The following is a 246-nucleotide window of genomic DNA, read 5'->3' as shown; positions in this document are numbered from 1 at the left end:
CCTCCCAGGGCGACCCTCGGGATGCCTGTTTGTGGGCCGATCACATGCCCTCTGCCTGCCCTTACATTGAGTTTTTCTCGTATAATATTACGTGAGGGGACACTGTATCGGCGACAGTGAGTCCGGGTCTCCCCATGAGAAGCAGCTGACCACAGGAACAGTGTGAACAGGATGAGAATAAAGCAAAGTTCACCTGCCCCCAGCTCCGTGACCTCGCCTGGTCCTCTCTGCCTCCCGCCTCGCTGT

This window comes from Myotis lucifugus, unplaced genomic scaffold (genome assembly GCF_000147115.1).
Source record: "Myotis lucifugus unplaced genomic scaffold, Myoluc2.0 scaffold_2885, whole genome shotgun sequence".
Taxonomy (NCBI): Eukaryota; Metazoa; Chordata; class Mammalia; order Chiroptera; family Vespertilionidae; genus Myotis; species Myotis lucifugus.
The sequence above is the reverse complement of the archived record's forward strand: the minus strand, read 5'-3'. Positions refer to the sequence as shown.